At 42.0% G+C, this 15043-nt stretch overlaps 1 long non-coding RNA gene across 1 annotated transcript; it reads right to left on the reverse strand.

The window, feature by feature from the left end:
• Window positions 1-1886: 1886 nt before the first annotated feature.
• On the reverse strand, window positions 1887-6688 carry LOC134359443 (uncharacterized). Its single transcript, XR_010021117.1, has 4 exons — window positions 6564-6688; window positions 2366-2402; window positions 2156-2231; window positions 1887-1960 (listed from the first exon to the last, which is right to left on the reverse strand). It is a non-coding gene; the product is annotated as an uncharacterized LOC134359443 (long non-coding RNA).
• Window positions 6689-15043: the final 8355 nt, after the last annotated feature.

The following is a 15043-nucleotide window of genomic DNA, read 5'->3' on the forward strand; positions in this document are numbered from 1 at the left end:
TGCATGTATGAAGCTGAAGGTTACAGACTGAGAGCTGGGGATGTGGTGTTACTCTGAACAGCTATTTCCAACTGTTTGGTATCCTCCTCTGCTGTAATTGTAAGTGAATCGGATTCCCAAACCCAAAAAAAAGAGCACAAAATTCAAATGAAGGAGCCAAGAATGAGATTTAACAGGGAAAGATTAGTGACTGGCAGGGTCAGCAAGATCTTTTTTGCAGTTCCATGAAAACACAATTCAGACTCTGCAGATGGTTTTTGCCAGGTGTTCTGCAAACCATGAAGATGAGTTGGAATGTATCTGATGGAGAATAGATGTCTTGGTGGAGCAGTAGTTAATACTACTGCTTCAAGCCCCCAGGAAGCAGGTTCAGTTCTGAACGCCAAGGATGTACTGGCTGATTACTTAGCTACTGTCAAGCATCTGTTAGTGCAGCTAAGTGGCAAAAGAATCATAGAAAAGTGGTTGGAGACATGAGCAGGAAAAAGTTGAAGAGCTGCATGGAAATAAGGTGATGAGAATGGGATCGATGGGATTGTTCTGTTGGGAACTTCCGTAGATCTAATGGACCAAGCACCATCTTCTGTTTCATAATAAATCATTAATAACAATGTTTAGTAAATGTGAAGCAAAGGACATTTCTAGAAGTAAATATGTAAGTGAATGAAGGAATATGCAAAGCATATTCAGTCAGTGGCCACTTTATTAGGTACCTCCTGTACTAGATTTTTTATTTGTTTTTTGCACATTCTCTGTAAACTCGAGACTTTTGCATGAAAATTCCAAGAGATTAGCAGTTTCTGAGATACTCAAGTCACCCCCTCTGGCACCAACAATCATTCCATAATCAAAGTCACTTAGATCACATTTCTTCCCCATTCTGATGCTTGGTCTGAACAACAACTGAACTTCTTGACCATGTCTGAAATTTTTTTTTTTTATCGAGTTGCTGCCTCATGATTGGCTGATCAGATATTTGCATTAATGAACAGGTGTGTGAGTGTACATAATAAAGTGGCCACTGACTGTGTAATACAAATATTACTCAATTGAGCATGCAAAACATTTGACTTTCATTTTCACATATTACTGAAGTATGATTGATAAGGACAGGTCAAATCCAGGTGTGAAAGCTTATCGATGGCACTTGATCTTTGGTGAACATATGTAGGTTTTTAGAATTTCCAGACTTGAAACACTTATCAGACAGTCCATAAGCTCAAATCCCCCAGGGGTGAACTTTGCCTTCTGGCAACTTTGTGTGGGAGACAGGAGAGTTATGATATTTGAGAGAGTGAAGTGGCATCATAATCAACCATATGCCTCATGATGGTTTTTGAGGGTATCCGTGGTGGTGATTCACCTTTGAAGCACAGGAACACAATGAGATGATAAAGGTGAGAGAAATGATAATTCATGAATTCATGAAACAAAGTGTACAGCCCAGTCAAAGTCAAATGAGTAAAGCCACAAGATCAGTGGTACACAACTAGTAATAACGTCATCAGCTTTGCAACCGGCCCGTTTGTTCTTGATCTTAATGTATAAGTAACATGATTTTTTTTTATTGGTTTTCCCTCGAGATTGATATTACCACGGTTAGTAATAATGAATACCAATGTATACGCACATTGTGGTTTGAGCTGTTACAGCTTTAAGTTTAGATGATTCTTCCACTTCATGCCCAAAGACACAGAGAATGCAGAATCCTTGCTTTGTATATTATTGTTCTTTATTGCACAAATAACCACACACAGCAATAAATAACACTACAAATTGTAGTGGAACTCAATGAGTCAGGCAGCAACTGTGGAGGGACATGGACAGTCAGTGTTTTGGGAACAGACCCTCCTTCTGACCCAGCATCTTGTATATTGCTCCAGCATCTGTGGTCTTTTGTGCGTCAGCAAACACAAAACTTAGTTTGGAAATTGATCTTTCTTTGGGCCAAATTGAATTCCTGAAATAAGGAAAATTTCAGCCATGTCATCGAGTCATAGAACAGGGAAGGAGGCCCTTCGGCCCAACTCATCCATGCAGCCAATTGTACCTACAAAGTCAAACCTATCTGTCTGCGTTTTGCCCATGTCCCGCTAAAATCCCTCCTATCCATACACTTACTCAAATGTCTTTTACATGTCATTATTGTACCTACCTCAGTCATCTTCTGTGGCGCTCATTTCCATTTACGCACCACGCATGCACCGCCCATGGTTTTCTTTGTTTTGTCGCTGTCCGTGAAGAAGACAGATCTCAGGGTTGTATACTGCATATATACTTTGATAATAAATGTACTTTGAATCCTTTGAACCCTCTGCATGAAGAAGTTGCCCTTTGGGTCCCTTTTAAATCATTCATCTCTCACCTTAAACATGTGCCTTCTTGTTTTTCGTTCTCCTTCCCTGGGAAAAGAAGACTGTGTACAGTTACCTTACTTATAACCCTCATGGTTTTATAAACCTCTATAAGATCACCCTTCAGTCTCCCAGGCTCTAAGCAATAAAATCCTAGGCTGGATAGGGGATAGCCCCTGAGTTAGCTAGAATGTTATTTTTTTGAATGAGGCTTTGAAAACATCTTTGACTCATTTCCTCTGTCCACCTAGTGATTGCCATTACAGAGACTGGAACAGCACGTAGAATAGTTAAGAATAGTACAGTACAGAAACAGGCACTTCAGCCCACCATGTCTGTACCTGCCTAACTAATTCTTCCTTTTCAAATCTTTTTATCATTATATTATTCAAAAAAAAACATGTACATCGAAGTAACAACACTTACATTGTCCCAAGGAAAAGAAAACATTATCTTAAAGACTGAAAAATTTTGTGATAATAAAAAAAACCCCTACTGAGCAGAAAAAGTGGGAAAAAAAACCTCATTAGGTGTACAACCCCGGAGCCATGTGTCATACAAAAAGCTTCTAAAAATAAACATCAAACTGCCAGCAAAAAAGAAAAAATATATCAAAAAAATTTACAATTAGATCGTGGAGAAAATCTATCAATTAACTCAAATGATAATAACGAGCAAATGAGCCCCATCTTTTCTCAAAATCAAATAAAGGTTCAAAGGTTCAACTTCTAATTTTCTCCAAACTAAGACATAGCATCACTTGAGAGAACCATTGTGACAAAGTAGGAGCTTATATATCCTTCCACTTCAACAAAATGGCCCTCCTAGCTATCAATGTAACAAATGCAATAACATGTTGGTCAGACAGAGAAATACCATGGATATTTTGAGGAATTATTCTGAAAAGCACAGTTAATTTATTAGGTTGTAGATTAATTTTAAGTGCTTTAGAAATGGTCGAAAAAACTGACTTCCAGAACTGTTCCAGTATAGAACAAAACCAAAACATATGTGTCAGTGTAGCTATCTCAGTTTTACATCTATCACAATAACTATCAACATTAGGAAATATTTTAGAGAGTCTCTCCTTCGTCAGATGGTAAGGATATACAATTTTAAATTGTATCAGTGAACGACTAGCACAGATTGAAGAAGAGTTAACCAACTTCAGAATCCACATCAAATCCTCCGTCATGAAAGTCAAATTGAGTTCCTTTTCCCAATCCTGTTTAATCTTAAATAAGGGACGCTTATCCCATTGTAATAATAAATTATAAATTCTTCCAATAGAACCCTTTGTCGAAGGGTTCATACTCATAATAGTATCTAACAGGTCAGCCTCCAATATGTAAGGAAAATTACTTAAATATTTTTGTAAGAAATGTCTAACTTGAAGGTATTGTAAAAAGTGTGAGTATGAAAGAGAATATTTATCAACTAATTGTTCAAAAGACATCATTCTACCTTCTTTAAATAAATCCAAGAAAGAATTAATACCTTTATTTTTCCAAAGTAAAAAAATTGGATCACTCAAAGAAGGCTTAGGAAAATAATTTTGATAAATTAAACTACAAAGTTTCAATTTTTTAAGATTAAAGAAATTGAGGAACTGGAGCCAAATTTGTAAAGAATGCTTAATCACAGGGTATCGGTTTAAATTAGCTAACTAATTCCATTTGTCTGCACATGGTCTGTATCTCTCTGTTTTCTGTTCATGTGCCTGCCTAAATGCTTCTTAAACATCAAATCTCTTTCCACTACCGCCCCCAGTGTTCCAGCTACCTAATACCGTGCAAAAAAAAACTTGCTTTGTGCATTTCTTTTAAACTTACTCCCTTTCACCTCAAGCCTATGCCATCTAGTATTTTTGACATTTCTGCTTCAGGGAAAATCTGAGTCTCTATCCTATCTATGCAGCTCACAATCTTATAAACTTCGATCAGGTGTCCCACTCAGCCTCTGATGCTCTTGTCCAAGCTCTCCTTATCATTGATACTGTCCAGTCCAGGCAATATCCTGGCAAACTCCATCTGCACCTTCTCTAAAGCCTCCACATCCTTCCTGTAATGTGGCGACCAGAACTGCAAACAATACTCCAAATATGGCCTAACCAAACCTCATAGAGCTGCAACATGACTTCCTGACTTTTGTAATCAATGTCCTGATTGATGAAGGTAAGCATGCAATATAACTTCCACCTGAACCACTTATGTTGCCACATTCAGTGAGCTCTGGACTTGCAACACTGAGCGTCATACGAAGTCATTCCTGCCTGCGGCCATCAAACTTTACAACTCGTCCCTTGGAGGGTCAGACACCCTGAGCCAATAGGCTGGTCCTGGACTTATTTCCTGGCATAATTTACATATTACTATTTAATTATTTATGGTTTTATTACTATTTAATTATTTATGGTGCAACTGTAACAAAAACCAATTTCCCTGGGGATCAATAAAGTATGACTATGACCATGACTATATTAATTGTTGGAAGGCTGAAAACTGGAAATGACAGAAGAGAATGGAAAAACACAGCATGTCAGACAGCAACAAGGGAGAAAGAAATAGAGTGAGTTAATGTTTCAAATCTTTAGAATCCATGTTGAGAATGTGAATATCAACCTTCCCAAAGGAGCCAATGGAGCGATACTGGGACACAAGTGTTGGCCTGGAAGTCGTCTATGGTCTATGCTTTTACTGTGTGCTTTATGTGGAAGATTGTGAGGAGATAGCACTGTTGAAACCTCTCCTGTACCTTGAGATGCCAGGGTAGTTAGACTCTAACTCTAAAGCTAGCATCCTTTTGGTCTTTCATTCAGAATTATGCTAGTCCTTGGACTGGGAGCATTATCATGAGGTCTCAGACTTAACTCACTGCTGAAAGAAGGTGCAGGTTCTGACAAGACTGATCCCCAAGTATTCAGCCAGAAAGACGCTACTGGAGTTAGCTTTCCTACTCTCCCTGGCTGTCATACTCGGTGGAGTAATACAATTTTCCCAGCGTTTCCACTGAATCCAACAAAAATGATCTGTCTTTCTCCCTCTGATTTTTCTCAATTTTTTTTTCAAGGTGTGAGTAGATCTTCATTGACCATCGTCATGCTTCCCAAGGTTGGGGTGAATGCACTGACAACTGTTGAAACTATTCTTGCTTTGTTGCGTCATGGTTTGGTATGGCAATCTGAACGCACCGGAACATTAGAAGCTGCAGAAAGAAGTGGACTCAGTCCTATACATCATAGGCACATCCCTCCTAACCATCTGAAGACCAACCATGTTCATGAGGCACTGCCTTAAGAAGCAATATCCATCACCAAAGATCCCCACTGTCTAGGTCATGCCATCTTCTATCCACCATCAGGAGGAAGGACAGAAGCCTGAAATCCCACACCACTAGGTTCAAGAACAACTATGTCCCTTCGTCCATTCAATCCTTGAAACAACTGGCAAATCCCACTGTTCAGCAACACTCTGGCCACTTTGATCACATTGCTCTGAAATGAATTTTGTGTTTGTTTTTGTTCCAAAAGTTCTCTTTCTTTTAAAAATTGTATATAAACAATTTATTTTTAATTTATGCTAATCCTGTGAATGCTGCTTATATGATACTGTTATGCTGCACCTGTGTGTGTATGTGTGTGTGTGTGTGTGTGTGTGTGTGTGTGTGTGTGTGTGATCATCATTAACTTTGAATGGGTCATGCTAGTTCCACATTACAGTAGGATGAGGTATTCACTTATCCCATGGGATTGACTGAGACTTTATCAAGCTCTGTCTTGACAGCAAAACCCTCTCCTGAGGATGCAGTACCTCTTACAGTTGAAACTCCATCAGTACCACTTCAGTCTCTTGACCAGCCCAAACTCCCAACATCCTCCTTTCCCCACGGCCGCTCCTCACCCTCTGACATTCTCCACCCCAGCCCCAGCATGACATCTACCCTTACTCTACCTGTATTTCCCCTGAACTCCCCTCACCCCAACACTCTCCCAAAGCTCCTCCTCTTCTTACCACATGCCTTGCTCCAGCCTGCCTCTTAAGTGTTTCCAGCGATTTATAGTCATAGAGGAATACAGCATAGAGGGAGGCTCTTCAGCCCTACTGGTCCAAGCTGACCAAGATTCCCACCTAAACTAATCCCATTTGACCTATTTAGCCCATGTCCTTCCCCTTCCTATTCATGTACAGTACTTTTAAAATGTTAACTTACCTGCCTCAACACTTCCTCTGGCAACTTCTTCCATATACTGGCCACCCTCTGATGGCAGAAGGGAAGAATCTGTTTCTGAATTGTTGAGTGTGGGCTCCTGTTCCTCCTCTCCAATTGTGGTAATGAGAAGAGGGCACGTGCATGTACTGGGTGGTGAAAGTCCTTAATGATGGATGCCGCCTTTGTGAGGCACCACTCATGAATCCTCAGTAGTGGAGATGGTTGATGGAGCTGGCGGAGGCTACGACCTGCTGCAGCCTCTGGTGATTCTGTGCATTGGAGCCCCTGTACCAGGCTGCAATGCAGCCAGTTAGAATTCACTCCATCGTCCATCTGTAGAAATTTGCAAGATTCTTTGGTGACATAGCAAATCTCCTCAAACACCTAACAAAGAAGATTCACTGGCATGCTGTCATTGTGACCACGTCAATGTGTTGTGTGTAATGTACGGTATACCTCAATAATGTATATTTAGTAATTCATTAACTCTGATCCTTTCTCAGACACACACAACTACTGAAGTCTACCTCCTGTATCCATTGTGCACCTTTGTCAAATGTACTGTCTATACTTAAGTGGTGTAAATGAATTCTGGTTTTCTGTTCTTCCCCACCACCATCCTGCACCCCCCCCCTTTCCCCACTCTCCAAAAAAGACCCACAGGAAGTCCTGCCCACATGCCTGGGTGGTGATAATGAACCACTTACCATCAAAGTCACATTACCAGTGTCCAGACAAAAGGTAGCGCAGTCCACGCCTGCTTCTCCACACCCCTTTTCAGAGGTACCCTTCTGGGCCTTTTTTTAGGTAGCTTTTCTTTTAAGAGAGCTCTTGTTTTTGAGTGGATTGTTCCTGCACTTTCAAACTCAGGCCACGAATAAAATGAAAAAGCTTTCTCAACAGTTAGTCTTGGTAACTACTTATAGAGAAAATTTCTCTGCAAGAGTCCAGCAGGAATGTGTTTCTCTCAATATCACCATAAGCTGCACCATATAACGTGCAGCTGAAGGCTGTTCGATTGTTGGTAAGTCACTGTCCCATGAATGCAAAAGCTTGCTTCAAAGTTGTTCCATCTGCAATGTTTTATCCTTCCCCGTCTTCTGCTTTATAGATTGTTCCTATCAGTCAATGCAATTGGAATGAAATGGTAATCACATTAAGAATAACAAGGGAGGATTCATAGACAGTGTTTGAGATGTGAAGCTCTCCACCATAGACAGGCAAGGTCTGTAATCAGCTATTTTTGTAAAGGACAGCTTGCAGAAGAGGAATGTTAAGGAGTGTGGAATGCATTAAATGGAGTAAATGGACTGCACCAGCTCTGACTTTGGGCAGCACAGTGGCAACCCAGATTCAATCCTGACCTCTGGCACCCCACGAGGAATCTGCATGTGACGGCTTGGGTTTCCCTCGAGTGCTTAGCGTTCCTCCCACACCCCAAAGGCATAGAGGCTCGGAGGATAACTGGCTGCTGGAACCAGCCCCTAGTGTGTAGATAAGTGGTAGAAACTGGAGGGGGGGTTGAAGTTGTTGACAAAAATCTGGGGAGAGTAAAAATGGAGTTCGCGTGAATGACGTGCACCGACGTTTTGGACTGAGAGACCAGTTTACACACTGTGAACAATGAGCTATGACTTGATGAGTTAAATGTGCTGTTTTCCTCATGATGTTCTGTTATCCCCATTCCTATCATAAACTTTCCATATTTACTTCTAAATTGGTTTCTGGGCCATCTACATACATCATCTCCTCCCCCCACACCCCCCCCCCACACCCACACCCACACTCACTGCAGCTCAGTTTATCCATTACGCACTTTTGCAGTGTTAACACAAGATGGTGACTTCAGGAAGCAGTAAAGACCTGAATCCCAAATGGGGAAAAGAAACCACAAGTCACTTTACTGTAAATTTAACACCTATGGTTTTCAAAATGAGTCACCTGTCCACAAATCTGTGATCTTTCCCCTTTCAGTCCCCAGCACGAACAGCCATCGCTGCATTTCCTCTTTGAACCAGAAAGGGAGGAAGAGTCATCATTGTTAAACCACAATCAGTGTCCTTTTGTGATCAATACTGGAATTCAGTACAAACGGTAAGAAGCTATAAAAAATACTGCAGATAGAAAAGATCAGAAATAAAAACAGAAAAGGCTCAGCAGGTCTGGCAGCAGCTGTGGTTGAAAGAACAGATTTAATGTTTCAAGTCAGAGGGACCTTTGGTTAGAAGAGGCAGGGAGAAAAAACATTAAATTACAAAGGGCAAGATTGGATGGGAATGTCCGTGTTAGCGTGAGATCAACAGTTGATTAAGTTATCTGGTTGATAGGTTAATGACAGCAATTAGAGAAACAGAAGTAATTACTGCCTCACCCTCTCTGTAAATTAAAGCTGACATGTTTTCTCAATTTATGAGTTCTGACAAAGCATCTTCAGCCTGAAACATTAATTCAGTTTCTCTCTCCACAGATGCTGCCTTTACCTCTGGTGTTTCCAGCATTTGCAAGTTTACCCAAATGGCTTGCACCAGTCACCTTCCAGTTGGGATAGTTCCCCTCACAGAGCTCCATCATGCCGGAAGTTGTCAGCCCCTGTCCAGCCACTGCAGAGACTGCATGGGGAAATTTCAATGGTGCAGTTTGACATAAATGGCACAGCCTCATTCCACTCTAGAGAATTCCATCTCTGGATGCACCAGTGAAAAGGACAGCACTGATTTTTCTAAGTAAGATAAGTGGAACTGCAAACTGCCATTAGTATAAGTGGGTGGTGGAATCAGAATGGAGTTAATAGGAATGTGGGGAGAACAGGTGACAGGGAAAGTTAGTGGGAAACGAGAGCCAATATTTAGAAATTTTCAAGCTGTTGCAATTAATTCTAAATATCCCTGAGGTGCTGGTGGAATTCAAATAATTTAAATTTAAATAATTTCTCACTTGGGATCAATAAAGTACTTATTGTGATTATTATTGGTGGAATTCAAATATCAGTCACCTTACAAGGAAGTTGCTGAGACTGGAGGGTTTGAACTTTAAGGAGAGGTTAGATGTTGCCTGGTCTGGTCTGTTGAGACCCTCCAACATTTTCTGTGTATTGCTTTGGATAAATTGGGACTCTTTTCCCCAGGATGATGGAAGCTGAGGGGTGAACCAATGGAGGTTTATAAAATGGGGGAGTCTGAAATTAGAGGGCATAGGTTTAAGATGTGAGGGAAGAGATTTAAAGGAGCAGTCTTTTCACACAAAGTGGGTGGTGAGTACATGGGATAAGTAGCCCGAACAAGTGGTTCAGGTGTGTACAATTACACAAAAAGAAATTTGGACGGTAATTTGGAAGATGTGAAGCTTGGGTGGTTGAGTTGTTCTCTGATCTTGGCAATTCATTTACAAGCGCTTCGTCACCAGGTTGTCTCCTCACATGGTGATGAAACATTTGCAAATAAATTGCCAAGGTCAGAGGACAGCTCGACCCAACTGCATTTGGACAGGTACAAGGATAGGAAAAGTTTAGAAGGATGTGGCCCAAACACAGGAAAATAGACTAGTTGAGATATGCAGTCTGTCAGCAAGTGAGTGTTAATTTCTATTACTCCAAACATAGAACATAGAACATAGAATAGTACAGCACAGTACAGGCCCTTTGGCCCACAATGTTGTGCCGACCCTTAAACACTGCCTCCCATATAACCCCCCACCTTAAATTCCTACATTTACCTGTCTGGTAGTCTCTTAAATTTCACTAGTGTATCTGCCTCCACCACTGACTCAGGCAGTGCATTCCACACACCAACCACTCTCTGAGTAAAAAATCTTCCTCTAATATCTCCCTTGAACTTCCCACCCCTTAGCTTAAAGCCATGTCCTCTTGTATTGAGCAGTGGTGCCCTGGGGAAGAGGTGCTAGCTGTCCACTCTATCTATTCCTCTTAATATCTTGTATACCTCTATCATGTCTCCTCTCATTCTCCTTCTCTCCAGAGAGTAAACCCTAGCTCCCTTAACCTCTGATCATAATCCACACTCTCTAAACCAGGCAGCATCTTGGTAAATCTCCTCTGTACCCTTTCCAATGCTTCCACATCCTTCCTATAGTGAGGCGACCAGAACTGGACACAGTACTTCAAGTGTGGCCTCACCAGAGTTTTATAGAGCTGCATCATTACATCGCAACTCTTAAATTCTATCCCTCGACTTATGAAAGCTAACACTCCATAAGCTTTCATAACTATCCTATCTACCTGTGAGGCTACTTTCAAGGATCTGTGGACATCTACCCCCAGATTCCTCTGCTCCTCTACACTACCAAGTATCCTGCCATTTACTTTGTACTCTGCCTTGGAATTTGTCTTTCCAAAGTGTACCACCTCACACTTATCTGGGTTGAACTCCATCTGCCACTTCTCAGCCCACTTCAGCATCCTATCAATGTCTCTCTGCAATCTTTGACAATCCTCTCCACTATCTACAACACCACCAACCTTTGTGTCATCTGCAAACTTGCCAACCCACCCTCCTACCCCCAACATCCAGGTTGTTACTAAAAATCATGAAAAGTAGAGGTCCCAGAACCGATCCTTGTGGGACACCACTAGTCATAACCCTCCAATTCAAATGTACTCCCTCCACCACGACCCTCTGCTTTCTGCAGGCAAGCCAATTCTGAATCCACCCGGCCAAACTTCCCTGGATCCCATACCTTCTGACTTTCTGAATAAGCCTACCGTGTGGAACCTTGTCAAATGCCTTACTAAAATCCATATAGATCACATCCACTGCACTACCCTCATCTATATGACTGGTCACCTCCTCAAAGAACTCTATCAGGCTTGTTAGACACGATCTGCCCTTCACAAAGCCATGCTGACTGTCCCTGATCAGACCATGATTCTCTAAATGCCCATAGATCCTATCTCTAAGTATCTTTTCCAACAGCTTTCCCACCACAGACGTAAGGCTCACTGGTCTACAATTACCCGGACTATCCCGACTACCTTTTTTGAACAAGGGGACAACATTCGCCTCTCTCCTATCCTCTGGTACAATTCCCATGGACAACGAGGACATAAAGATCCCAGCCAGAGGCTCAGCAATCTCTTCCCTCCCGTCATGGAGCAGCCTGGGGAATATTCCTTCAGGCCCCGGAGACTTATCTGTCCTATTGTAACAAATCCAACACCTCCTCTCCCTTAATATCAACATGCTCCAGAATATCAACCTCACTCATATTGTCCTCACCATCATCAAGTTCCCTCTCATTGGTGAATACTGAAGAGAAGTACTCATTGAGGACCTCGCTCACCTCCACAGCCTCCAGTCACATCTTCCCACCTTTATCTCTAATCGGTCCTATCTTCACTCCTGTCATCCTTTTGTTCTTTACATAATTGAAGAATGCCTTGGGGTTTTCATTTACCCTACTCGCCAAGGCCTTCTCATTGCCCCTTTCTTGCTCTTCTCAGCCCCTACTTAAGCTCCTTTTTTGCTACCTTATATTCCTCAATAGACCCATCTGATCCTTGTTTCCTAAACCTCATGTATGCTGCCTTCTTCCACCTGACTAGATTTTCCACCTCACTTGTCACCCATGGTTCCTTCACCCTACCATTCTTTATCTTCCTCACAGGGACAAATTTATCCCTAACATCCTGCAAGAGATCTCTGAACATCGACCACATGTCCATAGTACATTTCCCTGCAAAAACATCATCCCAATTCACACCCGCAAGTTCGAGCCTTATAGCCTCATAATTTGCCCTTCCCCAATTAAAAATTTTCCTGTCCTTTCTGATTCTATCCTTTTCCATGATAATGCTAAAGGCCAGGGAGCAGTGGTCACTGTCCCCCAGATGCTCACCCACTGTGAGATCTGTGACCTGACCCGGTTCGTCACCTAATACGAGATCGAGTATGGCATTCCCCCTAGTCGGCCTGTCAACATACTGTGACAGGAATCCGTCCTGGACACACTTAACAAACTCTGCCATGTCTAAACCATTGGAACTAATCAGGTGCCAATCAATATTCGGGAAGTTAATGTCACCCATGATAATAACCCTGTTATTTTTGCACCTTTCCAAAATCTGCCTCCCAATCTGCTTCTCGGTATCTCTGCTGCTACCAGGGAGCCTATAGAATATTCCCAATAGAGTAATTGCTCCCTTCCTGTTCCTGACTTCTACCCATACTGACTCAAAAGAGGATCCTGCTACATTACCCACCCTTTCTGTAGCTGTACTAGTATCCCTGACCAGTAATGCCACCCCTCCTCCCCCTTTCCCCCCTCTCTATCCCTTTTAAAGCAGTGAAATCCAGGGATATTGAGAATCCATTCCTGCCCCGGTACCAGTTAAGTCTCTGTAATGGCCACTACATCATAATTCCATGTATGTATCCAAGCTCTCAGTTCATCACCTTTGTTCCTGATGCTTCTTGCATTGAAGTACACACACTTTAGTCCTTCTACCTTACTACCTTTACACCCTTTATTCTACTTCTCTTTCCTCAAAGCCTCTTTATATGTTAGACCTGGCTTTACTCCATGCACTATTCTTGCAGTTCTCGCATGACCTTTATCCTCCTCCACCTCACTATCTGCTCTAACACTCAGGTTCCCCTCTCCCTGCAAATCTAGTTTAAACCCCCCAGAGCAGCACTAGCAACCTTCCCGCAAGGATATTAGTCCCCCTCCAGTTCAGGTGCAATCCGTCCCATCAGAACAGGTCCCATCTTCCCTGGAACAAGGCCCAATTGTCCAGAAGCATCAAGCCCTCCCTCCTGCACCAACTCCTTAGCCACGTATTTAGCTGCATTATCTTCCTATTTCTAGCCTCACTAGCACATGGCATGGGTAGCTATCCTGAGATTGCAACCCTGGAGGTCCTGTCCTTCAACTTTGCACCTAACTCCCTAAATTATAAATTTATAGTATAATCAATCTGCTGACTGTACAAGTGTGTTGGAACAATTGAGTAAACTGGGTGTCCACTCTCTGATATATGGAAGAAAGAGGGATTCCCTCATTGAAATACATGACAGGGTAGATGTGGTGAAGTTGGTTATCGTGATGTGATAACCTAGAGTGTATCTGGGTTATGTGATCACTTAAGAAAGAGATGAGAAGGAATTTATTCTTTTAGAGGAATAAGGTTTACTCCAGAGAGCTGCAGATGAATATACTCAGAGCTATGATAGACCTTTGTACATTGGGGAATCAATGGTCGTGGGTGGCAGGTAGGGATGTGAAGGTTGGACCAAAGTCAGACATGCCACATTCTAGTTCAATGGCTTTTGGGGACAGTCAACTCCGCTTTCCATTTCCTACATTCTGATATAACTGGGCACCGAGTGGTGCAACATGTAGTGCTGTTGTCTCACAGCTCCACCCAACAACACAAGGTTGTTTGCAACATCTGGTGCAATCTGTATGAAATTTATGCATGCTGTTTGTGTACATTTCCTCTGGGTGATCTGAATTCTCCCACCACCCAAAGGCATGTAAGTTGGTTAATTGGTGACTGTAGATTCCCCCAAGTGCAGATAGGTGGCAAAAAATCTCAGCACGGAGCTGATGGGAATGAGACTGAGACTGTGGGTTACTGGAGTAGTTTTACTGGGAGTTTGCATGGCCCCAATGGGTTGAATGACCTCCTTCTATTGGGTAACAGTAAGCAAATTCTGCCCAAAGATGTTATTCCAACACTGTTGAGCAGGTGCAATCTAAATTCTTGAAATGCAAATGGTATATAACAAAATTTGATGTCAGCGGTATTGTTTTGTGTATAAATTTAGTAGTCGTCAAGGTAACTGCGACAGAGCACAGCTGAAAATAATTTCCCAATAAACCACTGAGTTAAGTTTAAATTGGTAAATTGGCTTATTATCGTCACATGTAATGAAGTATATTGTCACATGACATTTAATTGGGTTATTATTATCACATGACATGGCCGCATGCCATCCATACAGAACATTTCATCATATCAGTGCATTGAGGTAGTATAAGGTAAGACAATAACAGAGTGCATAATAAAGTGTTACAGTTACAGAGACAGTGCTGCACAGGCAGACAATAAGGTGCAAGACTGTGATGAGGTAAACTATGAAGTCAAGAGTACATCTTATCATCCAGGAGGACCATTGAAGACTTTTATAACAGTAGGATAGAAGCTATTCTTAAGCCTGGTGGTACAGGTTTTCAGGTTTGTGTATCTCTCTGTGCAATAGGAGGGGGGAGAATAGAAAATGCAGAGGTGATGGAGTCTTTGACTATCTTGCCTGTTTTACCAAGGCAGTGAGAAGTGTAGATAAATTTCATGGAGGGGAGGCTTGTTTCCATGATGTGCTGAGCTGTGTCCACAACTCTGTAGTTTCTTGTGGTTTCTGGCAGAGCTGTGATGCATCTGGATAGGATGCTTTCTGTGGTACATCTCTAAAACTTGGTGAGGGTCAAAAGGGGAATGCTGAATTTCTTTAGACTCCTTTAGA

Source organism: Mobula hypostoma, chromosome 2 (assembly GCF_963921235.1).
Source record: "Mobula hypostoma chromosome 2, sMobHyp1.1, whole genome shotgun sequence".
Taxonomy (NCBI): domain Eukaryota; kingdom Metazoa; phylum Chordata; class Chondrichthyes; order Myliobatiformes; family Myliobatidae; genus Mobula; species Mobula hypostoma.